Here is an 11267-nt window from a genome sequence, read left to right as displayed (position 1 = left end):
CGCCCCACCCGCGGGCCTGGAAATAGGGAGGAGTCTAGAGCGGCGTCGTTCGGCCACCAGAACGCCAACCTTGGAGTGAGGAGGAATTTGGAGCGGCACCGTGCGGTCGCCCATGGAGGTCATCCACCGGCCCAGATAACTCTCGTCTTGTTCGTCGCCGTGTCGGCACTAACCAAGGAAATGGTGCATCAAGGGGTAGATGCATCCTAGGATGCACTGGCTAGGCCGGCTTCTCCCATTACCGTGTTGCCTCAAGGGAGGGAGGAGGGCTCAGGTCTTCCTCCGCCCCGCCAACCGCCTCAGGAGGGAAGAAAGGTGTGATTCCTTCTAGGTACCACAGTGGCCAGGGAGAGACATAATTGGGGTATCGGCCTGGGGAGGAGGCTGGGGCAGAGCTGCTCGGCCGGAGAAAGAGGAGCGCCGCCCGGGAGAGAGAGGATGATACTTGAGGATTTAGGAATTAGCAAAAGCCCTCACAAATGACACATATGCCAGGAGGGGAAGACGTGTCATAGAATTGAGAGGAAACCACCACTGTAAATAGCAGCGACCTTGAGAGATCGGTAAATTGACTAACCTTTATATAGTATATAATTCCAATAGACTTGCCATCTCCAATATGCTTTATCAAACCTTTTTGCAAAACCTCTTTGCCATGTAGTATTGATCTCCACATCTCTAAGAGCGAGTCACCAAAATTAGCTTCCAAAAAACCACACGAGGGAAAATACCTGACCTTGAGCACTCTAGCGCTTAAAGAATTTTGGTCCATCAAGATATGCCATGCTCGTCTTGCAAGGAGAGTGAGGTTGGAAACCTCGGTATCCCTAAACCCTAGGCCATCCATGAATTTTGGCTTCGTCGTCTCTTCCCACGAATACCCAACATGTTTCGATCTATTTCACCTTGCTTGCTTTCCAACTTACGGATTAGTGAATTTATGTGTTTACATAGAGCACAAGCCACAAGGTAGTTTCAAACATGACATGGAGTAAGCTGGAACTGTTTGAGCTACATTTTCTCCACTACTATTAAAAGAGCCAGAGTGGCAGATCCAAATAATCCTGACCATTTATTCATCTAATCTAACGGTTCAGATTACCACTAAAACAAAGTGTTGGACGTCCACGTCCCACGCCGAATCCATCCACTCACGTCTGAAAATGCGAAAACCGTAGTCAAACCGTCAATCACTCATCGTATTCCCTGTGCCCGCCGGCCACGCCGACGCCGCCCGCTGCCCGCGACGACCGCCGCGCCACGCGCCGAACGCCGAACGCCGGCCGCGACGGCCGCCGCCCTGCCCTGGCTGCGCCCCACTTTGCCCGACGCGAGTTTCCCCGCCTCCCATGCCGCCGCCGTTATCCTGGTATACGACTCGACGATGGGGTGTTCCGTGACGACATCGACCTGGATGGACTGTCGGGCCGCCGCCGCCGGCCTTCTTCACTCAAGGACTACATGCCACGACGCCTGCACCGCCGCCGCCGTCGTCGCCACCGAACTCGGCTTCCATAGGTAAATACGCTTCTGGACGCCGCCCAAGATCTTGCTTGTATTCGTACGTGATTGATTCGATTGATCCAGTAAACATGCGGAACTAGGTCTGCAGTCCATGGAGTTGAAATCTCGCAGTTATTCTTTTTCTTTGTCGATTGCGGGGATGATGAATTCACCAAGTAATTGGGGGGAAGTTAGGCGGTTAGAAATTCTGATGTTTGTAAGCCATACACGATGCATTGGAATTCAGTTTCTTACCTTTCGGGAACATGAGCCATACTACACAACACAGGTAGAGGTGATCTTAGTCAGTTCTTGGAGGAATTCTCTGCTAGCACCGAGGGTGATAGTCGAGAGGGGGAGAATGAAGGGAATGCTGATGCTAATGGGGAGATTGCTCAGCAGAGGCTTATAGAAGAAGAAAAGAACCAGTCGTGCGTATTCTTTTCCTACTCCGCAGTAGATTCTGCTAAAGCCTTCGGCGTCCTCAGAATTCTATGCACCTTCCTGGCAATGGCTGGATTTCTTGCGTGCTTGATATCTCCGCCCTCGGTGGCTGACTTCATTCGAATTTGTGGTGGAGACGCTGATTTTCTGTTGGTACTTTTTCCGGTGTCAAAACGTTCCTTCTTTCCGATTTTCCGCATGGTGCTTGCTTGGGAACTACAGTGTTTGAACCTCTGATCTCTAGATGTACCGATGAAACAGCTATATTGGCGGCCGATCCTGCATATGCCATGATTTATGTTGAAAACCTTGCATTTTTCCATCCTGTCTTTTCTTTTCTTTTCTTTCGTATCATCAGTTTACTGAAGCTCTGATCTGTTATTGTACTTTCCTTTGGTTTTCTTCTTTTATTATTCTCCATAGGCCCTTGAAAGTTAGAGACATCTCTATTAGGAACCTAAAATTATCTGCAAGAACCAATTATGCAAATCCCGAAGTTCAAAATGCCAATGTAAATTTTCAGGGAGGCGGTGTTTGAACATTTCAGAACCTTCAAGTAAAAAAGCATTGCGGAGAAAGATGGATTGGTGCTTGGCTGATTCGAAAAACTGAGCCATACAGCCCCTCCGTTGGGGGTCACGAGTGGTAATCTCCGCATCGGTTTTCAGAATGGATACAAGTTCATTGCGGTCATGCTTGTCAAACTCTCACATGATAATCAGATACTGTTGCGGTATCCTGGTGCTGAAGTTATATTAGTTGGTAAGAAGCTAAATATTGTGCTCCTCATATCAAATGTCAGATGGTAACACGCTTGTCTCTTGCAGACCCTACACAACATGGATTCAAATTGTTACTTCATATGGTAGAAACGCTGAGGAAGGTTCTGCCAAATATGTATGTTGTAGATCACTGCACCAATTCTGGAAATCCTGATGCGCGCTTCAGATATCTCTACTCTTGCCGATACATGAATAACAAATGAACCTTGGCAGTAATGTATTAAACTAAATATGTCCTTAGCGCCTTAGTTAGATATTAAAAGATACAGCCTTATATATGTTTTTCAGGAGGCACCATCATAGGAAATGTGATCATGTTTCCGATTTGAACTAATTTCAGCGCTTCATTGTAATTTACACCCATTTGGTATTCTTACCATCTTCAGTTCATAAACATTTCTTTTCCAGATCAGGAGCAAATTCATTTTGAAATCTGTATGTTGTGAATACATTATTATTCAAGCATATTGCCCTCTTTTTGCAGAATACAAGGTTCACTCAGACAACAATAGTGGCCTTTCTGGGGTGCATTCATGTATGATCACTACTAACACTAGATTTAGATGTGCGCCTTGGCGCACGATCCCGTGGAGCTCGTGTTGATATTTATATTGTATAAGAACAATGGTAAAATTGAACTGTCAATATGGTACAATAATACATATCTTAGGTTTTGTGAAATGGCCGTGTTAGTATGAAATTAGAAAAATAACATGAAACTACAAACATAGCAACAAACACTCATATATAGCCAGTAAAATAGGGGGAAATATTAGAGTAACACAACAAACACTTACATATGTAAATAGGGATATTATAGCAAATACTCCATGCGTGTCAAAATATAAGATGTTTTAGATAATTTTCGACCAGGTGAAAAGCGAGCAAAATTGCTGAAACGGGATCCAACATCATGGTCTTCAATAGCGATCCCAGCGTCATCCTCCTCTATCTTCCACCTCCACGTAGCACCTCCGCCTCGATCTTCTCTGGCTAGCAGGTCACCAGATTCTGGTCATCAGGGCCGCCTAGATCTCCAGGCAGCACCTTCTTCACCAGGCAGCACCTTCTTCACCAGGCGCAGCACGTCCGCCCCGATCTCCACTGGCCATCAGGACGCCCAAATCTCCTCTGGCCATCAGGTCGCCCAAATCTCATCTGGCCATCAGGTCGCCCTACTCTGGCATGGCACGACACGACACCTAGCCAAGAACCTGCACCTTTGTGATTCTGCTCTTCTCCTCTAGCTTTGGAACAATTGGTGACCCACCACGTCACTTGCAAAACACATGAATGATAATGCAGTACTTGCTAGCTTGGAAACCATCAGAAATTTAGGAACCTATGAAAATTTCAACTGTCATTACCTTCGAAATTTCACCTGGACAATGTCAGACTTCGCCTTGGCGACCCAAAGGAACACGACCTCAGTCATCTTGTGCTGCTTCTTGGGAAAGTTGCACCAGCCACCAAAGTTGGGTGGGCAGAAGTCGGTACAGTCAAGACGACCGTCAGGCTACCGAGGCACCAGAGGATGTTGTTCAAGCACCAGAGCTCGTAGCAGCCTCCACAGGCACTGGCTTATCGAACAGCTTGTCGCTCGGGCCGACTGTCTACCTCCTGTATCTGAAGATGTCAGGCCCCCATACCCATAAGCATCACCACCTTCAAAGTTCCAGACAACCATTTTATCAATAAGAACATTTTATGTTTCTGACACAGAAGAAAGAAAGATTTAACACTCACAGTATGTAAATGAAATTCTATGTGAACCATAACAGAGTACATTTTTGAAAATCTTCAGAAGGAAAGTACAATGCATGATTTCAGCGCATGCAGTGACAACAGAAAAGTTCATGTCGTAGTAGCTTGCATATGAGGATTCTCAAAGCATTCATTGTGCATTATTACCACTTCTTATGCTTAGAGAAAACCAATTTAGTACAAAATGCACTTAGTATCCACTCCATTATTAGTTTTCTTACGGCTCATTAGGATTGCACTAACACGTCATAGGACCAAAGTAAATACAGAAAATGCAGATAGAGCAGTAACATGGTAGTTGCTATGATTTTGGAGTACTTCACAAATTAGTTACGAAACACTAATTTGGTACAACAACTAACACAGAGGCAAGAAACTCAACAGCTTGCCAGATAATGAGATCCAGACAAGAAGCTTAGTACCATAATTATGCCACAAAATAGATGCGGCACTACTCTTTCCGAAATCAATCCAACACAAGAGTAGGTTTTTGGAAAATAAAAAGAACAAGCATCCTCAAGTAAACAATAAACCCTGCCATAGTATCTCATCAATCCCAAGCATAAATATGCAGAAAATACATCCTCAATGGACCCTTCTTGTATTACAGAAACTTGATGGAATATTGATGATAGAGCATGGATTGGAAATGTGGCCATATATGTACAAGTAGATACTGAACTCTGAAAAGAATGGAAGTCTAAGAAGTTCAAGCTACAGAGACACAACAATTTAATTGATCACTTTCACTTGAGCTAATTAACTGAGCTAGTTCCTCACTGCAAGCACTACAGGATTGCATACACTACTTGTTGTCTTCGTACGCTTACTCTTATAGTTTAATTGAGTACTCCAACAAGTTGGTAGTTTGAGGATCTAATGAATAAGAAACTCACATTACTGTAAGTAATTCATGCACTGACAATAAACAAAACGCATTAGTAAAAGCGGTGAGAAGATCATCATTATTACTGTTAGAACTTTCACAAAGTTGGCATTCATCATTACTGTTAGAATGGACGAACATAAGTGATTTATGCATAGCGCACCAAAATTGCCTAGCGCAATACATGATTTTTCAGACTTTTAACCACTGGCTTGATGTCAGTATATCTTGCAAAAGTTCAGTTCATTGAATACAAAAATCCAGTAAGCGTGTACATCTCATGGTAAGGGTAGCCATGCTAAACTAAGAACGCAATGTTTCAACCATAATGGGTACCTCTCATGGTAAGATCCTAGAGGCTGAATTTCTACATCGATTTATGAAGAAGAAGAACAACAAAGAAAAGATCAAGCAAGAATAGGTACAGAAGCAGCAATAGTTTTGCGACAACCTTTTATTTCCATGAACACAAACTAACCAACGATAAACAAGGGCTTTTATAGTTCTATATCTGTTCACAACAGAACCAAAGCAACACTAAAACTACAACTGTAAAGTTAATAAAACAAGTTGTCACGCATTCTCAGCCTGTCAGGATAAGCCAAAATTCATAAGTAAAACATTGTGCTCATAAGTATCATCCTTTAGGGGGAATCCAAAATAGCGAGATGCATGGGAAATGTACATCGTATAGCAGGCTATAAGGAGCTTTACCAGAGGGGAAAAATACTCAGGTCAAGTTCGGAAGCCCGTGTCATATTCCATGGTCGCCGGTTCATCGTCATATCCCTGTCATGCTCATCTTGTCATAAAGCCTAGAGCTGATACGTGCATCTGAAAATATGTTGACAGAGATATAGATTGATTTAGCAAATGCAAACAATACCATTGGCGTATAAGAAGATAAAACACTTCAAGACTGCTATTTTTGTAGTTTTACCAAACAGAACATCCAAAACCGAAATTCATAAATAGAAGTTTTCCCTCCGTAGTACCTGAACAAGCTCAGAGTCCATACGATTAATTTGTGTTCTGCATAAGGACTCCTTTTAAATTCAGTAACCAAGTTGGGCACTACAACTTGTTAAATGCAGTGCAAAACTAAGTGAAGACATATATGGGTTCTAGATACATGGAAATGGTTCAGGTATACACTGATTACATGTGTTTCAGATCAAGAAAATCTGGAATGTCAAGAAGGAAAAAAGACACAAAGAGTAAATTCCTAAATTAACTTTGTGCCCCTTAAGAGGTTTATGATTGCATCATCCGGCTAAAGGACCAAACATAAACTAAATATCGAGTGTTATTACTAACAAAGAGCAAATTAAACCAACCGTCATCAACTAAAAGCAAATTTAAACCAGGATAAAATACCAAAATTAAACCAGGAAGTGTTAAGGGCCCGAAAATCACTTGTATATTTCTTTTGATGTACAAAATACTGGCAGTAGTTTATTACTTTAGTTGGATGTAGATGAAAAGGCTTCAAAACATCCTCATTGGTGGAACCTTGGATTTGCTGCCCAATTGCAAAGCTTATTCAGACAGTCTGGTAAGAGGAAGCCACAAGTAACATATCTGTGGCCAGCATAATAGTTTGATCTATACTTGGCTTGCAACCGTTGCCATGCTTAATGCATTACCCTCCCTACAAACATGAAACGTGAAAACTGAAAACCAACCATATCATGTCACTTTATTTATCCATCTATGATAAAAATTCATTTAACTAATAGACGCATAGGAATAGGTAGGCATAGACAACTAAAAATTGCAGGAAACAGAGCTCTTATAATTTTGTTTCAAAGCTGTCAAACAAATACAATGAGTCATATAAGATTTTACTTTCAACCGAAGGAAAATAAGAACACATGGACAACAACCAACCGTCATCAACTGAAAGCAAATTTATTTCATTTAGTGCTTGTATCAATTGCAAATCTTATCTAAAAGGTCAACAATAGGCAAATAGTGTACTGTGCAGTTAATAAAAGAGGGTATGCAAAGAGGCAAAAAAAACAAAGAGAAATAGCTATCTAAATCTTGATATCCATGCCTCTAGGACATTGCATACTCTTCTTTTCGCTTGGTAGAAGACCATATGCATCAACTCAAGGATTATCCCGCGTCTAAAGACCTTGTTGAGTTCCTCTGAATGAACAATTATTTTTGCAGAGCCAGCAATCCATGTGCTGCAGCGTGTGGGAGACCCCGGGGGTCGTAGGCTAGACAAACCCAGATATCACTTCTGGCATAAGCCTAACCTAGATCTCTAGGGCCTACAGGGTGGGAATCGGTAACACAACAGTGACTCTACGACTGAAAACAAATATATTACAACTCCTAGCAGAGTTAAGATCCAAATTTATTACACGCAGAGGTCACTGACCACAAATCAACAAGCAACGGAAAGCAAATTATGTTATCTAGATAACAAGACTGCAAAGGGCCTAAGAGGCCATAACATAAGGCGACGTCCCAGCCCATAAGTCTCAGGCTACCGCCTGAGGAACTCCGAACTACTCGTCGACGTCGAGGTAGAAGCCGCCATCAGTTGGAAGGACTTCCTCTGAAACAAAGCATGCAAGGCTGAGTACAGGGACTCAACAAGACTTAGTACAACCTGTTAGCAAAGCGGGTATGCGAAGTTTTATGTGGAGCTTATTTTGCGGAAAGCCAGTTTTCCTTTGTAAACAGGAGGGAGCAGAAGCTCGTCTATTCAGACCATTTTCAAAAGAGGTATATCAACTCTAGCTCTAAGATCATCATGTTGAATCCACCGAATCTTCATCATTACCTGAACCTATCACCTAGGATCACCCCCTCGACACCCTGAGAAGGGATCCTTATTCACACATTGACATCAAGTTTTACGATTAGGTTCAAGTTGTCTATGATCACAGAATCCATCACCAAGTCGTCCATAACCGTGGACACGGCTTTTCGAAAAGATTTACCCTGCAGGGGTGTACAACTTTACCCACACGCGCCGACCGACTCTTAATGCCACTATAGATTAGCACACTTCCTTGGTGTGCTGGCAGAGGGTGGTCGACCAAAACCTTTCCCTTACTTCGCCTATTCCATGAGTCAAACTAACTGGGGAGCTCCGTCATCGTAGGTAGCCATTCTCCGAGGCGGTCCCGGTCATTGTGTGCAGGGGATCCAGTTCAATGCCTCCAGCATCCTTCACCCTAGCCACACCCTGTATGATGCACTTTGAAAACCTTTTCCACCTTTCCCCCATGCGTATGGCAAATGGAACTCGCAAACTAATTGACTCATGGGTAAGCTAGGTAAGTTAGGGCCAAGGGGTTCCCATGGGCCCCGTGTGGTTGTACGCTCAGTCTTGGTTCCGAAGGCGAGAACTCAGGTCCTAGTATCGGCGAGAACGAGTCAAATCACCACATCCCCATGTGGCGGCCCATCCAAGCCTTTAGCATGTTTATTAACAACATCACTGATCTTACCACGTCATCCTGTCAAACTAGGTTCATTCGTAGCTCTGATTCATCAACCGGATGGATCAGACTTCAACAGCTAAGCATGGCTAAGCATAACACATATACGGCTCTAGCGATGCGAACAAGCTCAGACCTAGTTTTGCTGGGAGCGGTGGATCAGTAACTCTGGGCTACAAGGATGGAATAAGCACACATAGGATCTCTAGAACTGCCGATAAAACATATTTGAAGCGGATGAAATATGTAAGAACCAGAAGTAAAGCATTTCGAAACCATATATGAACCAGGTTAGGGCTTGCCTTGTCCCTCGTTGTTCTGGTGCTGCTCTTCGGTGGCGTTGATCTCAGGCTCGCGTTCGGTCCCTATCGATAAACCAAATACCGGAAAGGAAGAGCACAATCAAGACATGGTACAATGCAATGCACATACAACATGATGGCATGTTATATTAAAGGGGTTTGGGTAACCCTAGGTGCATCGATGGAAATTAAAGGAGTTCGGCTTCGAACCCCGACATATGAGAGGGGTCAAATTAGGGTTTCTACTAAGGCTCATATTTAATTGGTTCAAAGATGTATGAAACATGGATAAACAATTAGGAAATGTTTTTCTGATCATTTTGATATTGTTGCGGTCAGAAACCCACCGGCGAGCAGCGACGGGCAACACAGTAGAGCCGGGAGGCTCCCAGGACTGCGCCTGGCCCTGGTCCCTCCGAGCGATGGCCCGCAAAGACTCGGCACGCACGTTCGATGCTGGTGCAAGGGCGTGCCACCTGACCTATACCTGGTCAGGAAGGTGATGGATGTGCCTCGCTTAGTTTCCTGCATGGCATACACGTAAACATTAAATACGAGCCTCGATCGGCTCTCAGGTTGTCCTGTGAATCGGCTCAAAGAGCCGATCCACCCATGATCCGTACGAGGTGTACGAATATATGGTGGTCCTGCTTGATCAGAATAAAGCTAAAACGACCTACTACGATTTAGGGTTTTCACCGCATAATCGGAACATCCTACTCGTGATTGAGCCTGGCGGCCACGCACGGTGATCGTAAACCGACCCTAGACAAGGCCTAAAAACCACCACGAAGTTGATCCCCGGAACATCCTGTCTAGGGCTAGCAAACTACACCCTACGCGCCACTGGATCCTTCAACCCGTTTGTAAGGCCTAACTATGCAGATATTAAACTAATCCTTGGAGAACAAGGAGCAATCATAACGGATCGGATCTACTAAATAGTGATCAAGCGGGGTGCCGCCCTTACACCTAAGATAGGCGTAAGGGCGGCTAGACGTCTCAGGGTTGCACGACGATAGCATATGATACGAGGAACAATGCTAACCCTAACACGTCTAAGATAACTACGTTGCTCGCCATCAAAAAGGCTTCAGTACGAGCAACGCATGAACAGCGAATAAACGTGTACTGCCTAGATCGCAAGATGCGATCTAGGCAGCATGATGCTTACCCGGAAGAAACCCTCGAGACAAGGGAGTTGGCGATGCGCCTAGATTGGTTTGTGGTGAACGTGATTGTTGTTTATTTCATAAACCCTAGATACATATTTATAGTCCGTAGACTTTCTAACGTGGGAATAATCCCAACCGTGCACGAGCCAAACTCTAACTAACCGACACGCATCCTACTATATTACAGATACACGGGCGAACTAGCCCAAACTTTGCATATAAGGCCGATTCATGTATTCCTTCCATGTATATTCTTCAAGCCCATCTTGATCGCGGCCCACCTCTGACTCGGTCAAATTCTGGTGATAACACATGCCCCCCTGGTTTTGGAATTGATAATTCCAAAATCACTCTGCTTTTTCTTCGTCGGGTCATGTCGTGGCAGAGCAGAACCGTCACAGTATTCTTCATCATGATGCCCTGCCTTCTCAACTTCTCTGCAAGATTTGATAGCTTTAGCATCACTTCCTCGGAAACTGCAATGGCATTAAATCTCCACTAGGCTCCCCCTTATTTAACTGTGCCGAACGGTTCGCCACTTCATCCCCTTGCTCTGCTCAGGCCATCGGCACCTAAAAAACCCTCTTTCCCTGTAGCAATGTCTTCTTCTTCCTCCATCTCCTCAGGCCTCTCTCTCCAATCTTCCTCCTCGAGCGAACAGGAGTGGAACTTTGATCCCGTGCCAGATGGCCCACCCGAAGCACTCATCGGGTCAGATGGTGACTTACCCCTGACCGATGGGGAAGACGACCTCGAGTTCCTCATCGAAGGGGAACTGAAGAGCGAGAGTGAAGACGACCTCCACTCCTGGGCGAACTCCACCTCCTCCGACGAGGAGGAGGAAGAAGAAGAAGCAGAGGAAGAAGAGGAAGAGGAGGAGGATGATTCCTCCTCCTCCGCTGGGTATCCGCCGGCGAAGCGCTTTCGCGCTTGGGCGGACAGCGAGG

At 44.6% G+C, this 11267-nt stretch overlaps 1 long non-coding RNA gene across 1 annotated transcript; it reads left to right on the top strand.

The window, feature by feature from the left end:
- Positions 1–1156: 1156 nt before the first annotated feature.
- LOC127327840 (uncharacterized) lies at positions 1157–3136 on the top strand. Its single transcript, XR_007868755.2, has 3 exons — positions 1157–1518; positions 2471–2709; positions 2775–3136. It is a non-coding gene; the product is annotated as an uncharacterized lncRNA (long non-coding RNA).
- Positions 3137–11267: the final 8131 nt, after the last annotated feature.

This window comes from Lolium perenne, chromosome 1 (genome assembly GCF_019359855.2).
Source record: "Lolium perenne isolate Kyuss_39 chromosome 1, Kyuss_2.0, whole genome shotgun sequence".
NCBI classification, from domain to species: domain Eukaryota; kingdom Viridiplantae; phylum Streptophyta; class Magnoliopsida; order Poales; family Poaceae; genus Lolium; species Lolium perenne.
Note: the sequence above shows the minus strand (reverse complement) of the source record. Positions and strands in the feature narration are given on the sequence as shown.